Source organism: Ranitomeya variabilis, chromosome 4, assembly GCF_051348905.1.
Source record: "Ranitomeya variabilis isolate aRanVar5 chromosome 4, aRanVar5.hap1, whole genome shotgun sequence".
Classification (NCBI taxonomy): Eukaryota; Metazoa; Chordata; class Amphibia; order Anura; family Dendrobatidae; genus Ranitomeya; species Ranitomeya variabilis.
Genome location: NC_135235.1, coordinates 274917849 through 274924901, shown reverse-complemented (window position 1 = coordinate 274924901; position 7053 = coordinate 274917849).

Genomic DNA, 7053 nt, shown 5'->3' with positions numbered 1-7053 from the left:
AACATATTTGGTAATTTCTACTCCCATTGACTATAATGACGTTCAGCTGTGTTCGACGAATATTGCAAAAATAATATTGGAATCCGATCATATTCGGAACCGAATCCGAACAAATTCGCTCATCTCTACTTTTGACACCAACTAGTGCCTGGTTCTAAGCTCCCCTAATGCCCTATGTGGGTCCTGTGCAAACTCTTCCCAACAGTGACTTCTAAGTAAAGGGATTTTTACTCTACTGCAAAACACCAACCCCCATAGTGTATAGGCCCCATTTGTTAATGTCAATGGTTCTACCACTGACATGAGAATAAAGGATCATCCCTTCCTTTAATTTCTGAAAGACTAATAAATGACTGCAAAGTAGTTATCGATAGAGTCCTGTAGGTGCCTATAGACTTGTGCGGTCAGGCCTGAAGCAAGGCTGGTTCCATTGATTACTTTAGTCTGATGTGTCCATTCTCTATGCCCTGGGCTGTAGCGACAGTAATCATTTCTCTCCTACGTAGAGCTTTATTTAGGAATTGCATATCTTTCATGTCTTGAATTACACACAGCCTTTAGGTCATGCTTTCCTGGTGTTTTCTTTCCTCAATATTGGAATATTGAGTTTTCTACACATCAGAATGGTTTACTAATACCAATATATCATGCAATTGGTACGCCTCTGCAGTACATACGATACCATACACTTTGTTGATCCCAAGGGAAATTGTAGAATTGCTTCAGTATATAGTACAGAACGCAGGACTCATAAATCAGCAGGACTCATAAATCTTGAAAAGGTCTTCAAACTGTGCCGGATAATGCAAGTTACAAAAGTGGCAGAAAATTTACTAAATCAGTCAAACTCTATGTAACTTTGAAGCCCCCTACAATTTCCACATTTTTCTTTTACGTCAGTGTTTTTTTTTTTTTACACAACTTGCAGTAAAAAATGCAACTTTTTTTGCTGGCAGTGGGGCTGGACTCTTCACAAATCCTCCCACTATAGTTAGTGTATTTACTTAAGAAAGCTATTGTTAATACTGCATTCTTATATATGCATTGAAATTAACAGTCTTTAGAAGCTTTCCGTGAACAGGATTTTAATTATTAAGTATCACATACTACAATATAACATCTATGGAAATGCCATATGTATTCCTCAATATTGAAATTGCAACACCAAGAAGAAAAAGTCATGCAATTATGACAATCTCCGGGTGCGCAGACATGTTAATGATATACAAATGATGAAAAAAATGGATGCAAACGTTTTAAAACATGTCTATTTGTTCATTCGCAGAACTTCCCACACTTAGTCTTGCTATCACTGAGTTTATTAATGGTTGTCTGAGGAATGTTCTGCTGAGCTGAATGCACTTGAGAAAATCATCAAGATCCGCTGCTGGCAGCTCCTTGTGCAATTGCCGACCAATGACGTCTCAGATGTTCTTGATGGGAGACCAGTCCGGTCCTGCAGGCCATTGAGGTGCTTTAGAGCTCACAGTAGCACAAACAATATATGACCTGGCATTGTTTTGAAAAATGGCTCCTGGAATACTTTGGAGAAATGACCGTACTACTGTGGGCATGTCCAACTCCACTGAGATGAGGATCTGTAGACCCAGGTTCTTGAGATCAATTGGAGTAAAAATGGTCAGATTCCCCCCAAAAGCTATGTAAAATTACCATTATGGTGATTCCACACACATTTTTTGTAATCATAATGGTGGTTGTTTCGTAGCATTTCTTTTTTTTTTTGCTTGAGATGTGGCCTTTATTTTTCATGAACTTTCCCATAGACTTCATTATAGGAAAACAATGGCTGTAAAAAAAAATGCATGGTTGGTTAAAAAAAAGGCCACAGATGAACACTTGTAAAAACTTATGAATGTTATGACAGTATTTACAGGCCAGAAAAAAACTGCAGTCTGTGTGAAGGAAGCCAAATCTGTCTTTTTTTTTTTTTGTAAAGAAAAATTGTAGACAAAATGAATTATGCCTCTGGGTGTATCATCCCACAGCTTCTTGCCAGGACTCACTCGGACGTTTTGTTTTTAAATGCATACAAGAAAAATGTTCAATTTTTCATTAGCGTGCTGAATCTGATTTTCATACACTTTTGGTCCATATGTCTGTTTTTTACTATTGGTGTGTCAGTTTTTCTATTCTGCAAAACAAATATTCTAAGCTTCTCCTACTAATTATTCTAAGTTCAGACGGCCGTATTTTTGGTCAGTGCGATGTCCATGGTCAGTGCGATGTCCATGGGCTCAACTGCACCAATAATAACTAGTATTTGGTCAGTATTTTACCTCAGTATTTGTAAGCCAAAACCAGTAGTGGAACAATCAGAGGAAAAGTATAATAGAAACACGTCACCACCCCTGTATTTTGGCCTACACAAATACTGATATGAAATACTGACCAAATACTGAACGTGTGACCAATTGTGGTCTGTGTGAAAAAAATCACAGCATTTTATGGACCAAACTAGTACATATATAGTAGTATTCCATTTTTTTAAATGACTGTCTAAACTCAGCTTAATGGCACAGTCAGACGGCCATTTTGCTCGCCTGAGGATCGCATTGCACTCCTCGGACTTGCAGTCCTCTCTCCTGATCAGAATGTGCCAGTTTGTACATCTAAAAACAAATGTTAACATGTTTTCACCTATAATAGATAGCTATTAGTGACGAGTGAATGTGCTTGGATAAGGTGTTATCCGAGCATGCGTATGTGCTAATCGAATGACTTTGGTGTGCTAGAAAAATATGTTCAAATTCCCACTTCTGCAGGTCTTGAGGCTTTTCGACAGCCACAAAACACGTAGAGATTGCCTAGCAAACAGGAGAGCTACTGGCCAGTCCAAGGATTGCAATGCGATCCTCAAGCGAGTGATATGGTCATTTGACTGCGCCCTCACAGAAAAAACGGACAGCGTTAAGATGACACATGGACGGTATCTGTTGTGGATTCTGTTTGTGGGCTCCCTCTGGTGGTTACTGCTGGTACTGGGTGACTTTGGTGGGTTGCGGCCTTTGGTTTCCACCTGTCCATCAGAGGCTGGGTGTTTCCTATTTTACCTGGCCTTTCTGTCATTTCCCTTGCCGGCTATCAATGTGTTCAGATGTGCTCTGTTTGGTTCCTGCCTACCTGCTCCCAGATCTTTCAGGATAAGCTAAGTGCTGATTTTCAGTTGTTTGGTTTTTTGTCCAGCTTGCTTAGAATGTCTCTTTGTTAGCTGGTTGCTCTAGTGGACTGAGGTTCTCCCCATGTGCCATGAGTTGGCACATGGGTTCTTGTAATCTCAGGATGGTTTTTTTGATTAGGGTTTTTTGCTGACCGCTCAGTCCCCTTTTGTGTCATTCTGCTTTCTAGTTTTCAGCGGGCCTCTATTTGCTAAAGCTATATACATCATCTCTATGTGTGTGCCTTCCTCTCATTTCACCGTCAATACATGTGGGGGGCAACTATACCTTTGGGGTTAATTCCTCTGGAGGCAAGTGAGGTCTTTGTTTTCTCTGCAGTACTAGTTAGCTCTTAGGCTGGTGCGTGGCGTCTAGAACCAACGTAGGCACGCTCCCTGGCTATCTCTAGTTGCGTTTGTCAGGCGTAGGGCAGCGGTCAGCCCAGGTTCCATCACCCTAGAGCTCGTCCGATATTTATTATACTTTGCTTATCCTGTGCTATCCCTAGCCATTGGGGATTCATGACAGTATAGCCGGCCAACAAAGTGTTAATTGTTTGGGCTGAAGCAGGAGAAAAAGAAGTGTCAAGGGAATTTTTTTTTTTTTTTTTCCTTCAGAGTTTTGCTGCCTAGCCCTTAATTGCTGTCTAGCTGCTTCTTACCTCCTCTTAACCCTTGAATGGCTCTGATCTTAGCTGTTTATCATGGATGTCCAGAGTTTGGCTTCCAGCCTGAGTATTCTCGCGGCAAAGGTTCAAAATATACAGGATTTCGTTGTTCACACTCCCATGTCTGAACCTAGAATTCCTATTCCAGAGTTTTTTTCTGGAGATAGATCTACCTTCCTGAATTTCAGGAACAATTGTAAATTGTTTCTCTCTTTGAAATCTCGCTCCTCTGGAGACCCTGCTCAACAGGTCAAGATTGTTATATCGTTCCTACGGGGCGACCCTCAGAATTGGGCATTTGCATTGGCACCAGGGGATCCTGCATTGCTCAGTGTGGATGCGTTTTTTCTGGCATTGGGATTGCTCTATGAGGAACCTAACCTAGAGATTCAGGCTGAAAAGGCTTTATTAGCCCTCTCTCAGGGGCATGATGAAGCGGAAATATATTGTCAGAAATTTCGGAAATGGTCGGTGCTTACTCAGTGGAATGAGTGCGCCCTGGCTGCAAACTTCAGAAATGGTCTTTCTGAGGCCATTAAGGATATTATGGTGGGGTTCCCTGCGCCTACAGGTCTGAATGAGTCTATGGCTATGGCCATTCAGATTGATCGGCGTCTACGGGAGCGCAAACCCGTGCACCAGTTGGCGGTGTCTCCTGAACAGGCACCTGAGACTATGCAATGTGATAGAATTCAGTCCAGAAGTGAACGGCAAAATTATAGGCGGAAAAATGGTTTGTGTTTTTATTGTGGTGATTCAGCTCATGTTATATCAGCATGCTCTAAACGCACAAAAAGGGTTGATAAATCCTTTGCCATTGATACTCTGCAGTCTAAGTTCATTTTGTCTGTGACTCTGATTTTTTCACTGTCTTCCATTTCCGTCGATGCCTATGTGGATTCAGGCGCTGCCCTGAGTCTTATGGATTGGTCATTTGCTAAACGCTGCGGTTTTAGTCTAGAGCCTCTGGAAGTTCCTATTCCTCTGAAGGGAATTGATTCTACACCATTGGCTATGAATAAACCGCAGTATTGGACACAAGTGACCATGCGCATGACTCCCGTTCATCAGGAGGTGATTCGCTTCCTTGTACTGTATAATTTACATGATGTACTAGTGCTTGGTCTGCCATGGTTACAAACTCATAATCCTGTCCTGGACTGGAAAACAATGTCTGTGCTAAGCTGGGGATGTCAGGGGGTTCATGATGATGCACCTCCGATTTCTATCGCTTCATCTACTCCTTCGGAGATCCCTGCGTTTTTGTCGGATTATAGAGATGTTTTTGAGGAGCCTAAGCTCAATTCGCTCCCTCCTCATAGAGAGTGTGACTGTGCTATAGAGTTGATCCCTGGCAGTAAGTTCCCTAAGGGTCGTTTATTTAATCTGTCACTGCCAGAGCATACTGCTATGCAGAATTATATTAAGGAGTCCTTGGAAAAGGGACATATTCGTCCATCTTCGTCCCCTATGGGAGCAGGTTTTTTTTTCGTGGCAAAGAAAGATGGTTCCCTGAGGCCTTGTATAGATTATCGCCTTCTGAATAAGATTACAGTCAAATACCAGTATCCATTGCCATTATTTACTGATTTGTTTGCTCGCATTAAGGGGGCTAGGTGGTTCACTAAAATAGATCTTCGTGGTGCGTATAATCTGGTGCGGATAAAACAGGGTGATGAGTGGAAAACCGCATTTAATACGCCTGAGGGCCATTTTGAGTATTTGGTAATGCCTTTTGGACTCTCCAATGCTCCGTCAGTCTTTCAGTCCTTTATGCACAATATTTTCCGTGAATATCTGGATAAGTTTATGATTGTGTATTTGGATGATATTTTGGTGTTTTCTGATGACTGGGAGTCTCATGTTCTACAGGTCAGGAAGGTGTTTCAGGTTTTGCGGGCCAATTCTCTGTTTGTGAAGGGCTCAAAGTGTCTCTTCGGAGTCCAGAAGATTTCTTTTTTTGGGGTACATTTTTTCTCCTTCTACTATTGAGATGGATCCCGTTAAGGTTCAGGCTATTTGCGACTGGACACAACCTACATCTGTTAAGAGCCTTCAGAAGTTCTTGGGGTTTGCTAATTTTTATCGTCGGTTCATTGCAAATTTTTCCAGTATTGTTAAACCTTTGACTGATTTGACTAAAAAGGGTGCCGATGTTGCTGATTGGTCTCCTGCGGCCGTGGAGGCCTTTCGGGAACTTAAGCGCCGGTTTTCTTCTGCTCCTGTGTTGTGTCAACCAGATGTTTCACTTCCTTTTCAGGTGGAGGTTGATGCTTCCGAGATTGGAGCGGGGCGGTTTTGTCACAGAGAAGTTCTAATGGCTCGGTGATGAAGCCATGTGCTTTCTTCTCTAGAAAATTCTCGCCCGCCGAGCGCAATTATGATGTGGGTAATCGGGAGCTTTTGGCCATGAAGTGGGCATTTGAGGAGTGGCGTCATTGGCTTGAGGGTGCTAAACATCGCGTGGTGGTCTTGACTGATCACAAGAATCTCATTTACCTTGAGTCTGCCAGGCGTTTGAATCCCAGACAGGCTCGTTGGTCATTATTTTTTTCTCGTTTCAATTTCGTGGTTTCATACCTGCCAGGTTCAAAGAATGTGAAGGCAGATGCTCTTTCCAGGAGTTTTGTGCCTGACTCTCCTGGAGACACTGGGCCTGCTGGTATGCTTATGGATGGGGTAATATTGTCCGCCGTATCCCCAGACTTGCGACGCGCATTGCAGGAGTTTCAGGTGGATAAACCGGATCGATGTCCACCAGAAAGACTGTTTGTTCCGGATGATTGGACCAGTAGAGTCATCTCCGAGGTCCATTCTTCTGTGTTGGCTGGTCATCCTGGAATATTTGGTACAAGAGACTTGGTGGCCAGGTCTTTTTGGTGGCCTTCCTTGTCTAGGGATGTGCGTACCTTTGTGCAGTCTTGTGAAGTGTGTGCTCGAGCTAAGCCTTGCTGTTCACGGGCTAGTGGGTTGTTGTTATCCTTGCCCATCCCGAAGAGGCCTTGGACGCACATTTCCATGGATTTTATTTCTGATCTCCCGGTTTCACAGAAAATGTCCGTTATCTGGGTTGTGTGTGACCGCTTTTCTAAGAGGGTTCATTTGGTGCCCTTGCCTAAGTTGCCCTCCTCCTCTGAGTTGGTTCCTTTGTTTTTTCAGAACGTGCTTCGTTTGCATGGGATTCCGGAGAATATCGTTTCTGACAGGGGA